Genomic DNA, 429 nt, shown 5'->3' with positions numbered 1-429 from the left:
GATATTATTATATATATTAATATATATTTAAAAATATATATGCACAAGGACTCTATAGAACTCTAGCTACAGGAATACTGTTCTTCTTGTGTCCTGTCTTCCCTGAGTTACCTGAGCCTTTAACCTACATTGTCAGCAGAGAAATTTGTTTTCATTAACCCCCCATGGCAGATTTACACTGCCTAGACAGCTAAGATTTGTGCTGGAATTACTTTTGTCTCTTTCAGGTTATTAAAGAGGAGACATCAAAATGCAAAAGCTGAATTTGGTTTATTATTCGTATTAGTGATGTTTAAATGACTATCTAATGGATATTGGGGAGAATACCCCAGCTACCTGCTGATAACATTTTATGTGGATAGGAAGTGAATATATTGACACCAATGAGACCTGTATTCTTGCAAGTGTATTTGCAAGCTCTGTTTTATC

This window comes from Aptenodytes forsteri, unplaced genomic scaffold (assembly GCF_000699145.1).
Source record: "Aptenodytes forsteri isolate BGI_AS27 unplaced genomic scaffold, ASM69914v1 Scaffold169, whole genome shotgun sequence".
In the NCBI taxonomy this organism is placed as follows: Eukaryota; Metazoa; Chordata; class Aves; order Sphenisciformes; family Spheniscidae; genus Aptenodytes; species Aptenodytes forsteri.
The sequence above is the reverse complement of the archived record's forward strand: the minus strand, read 5'-3'. Positions refer to the sequence as shown.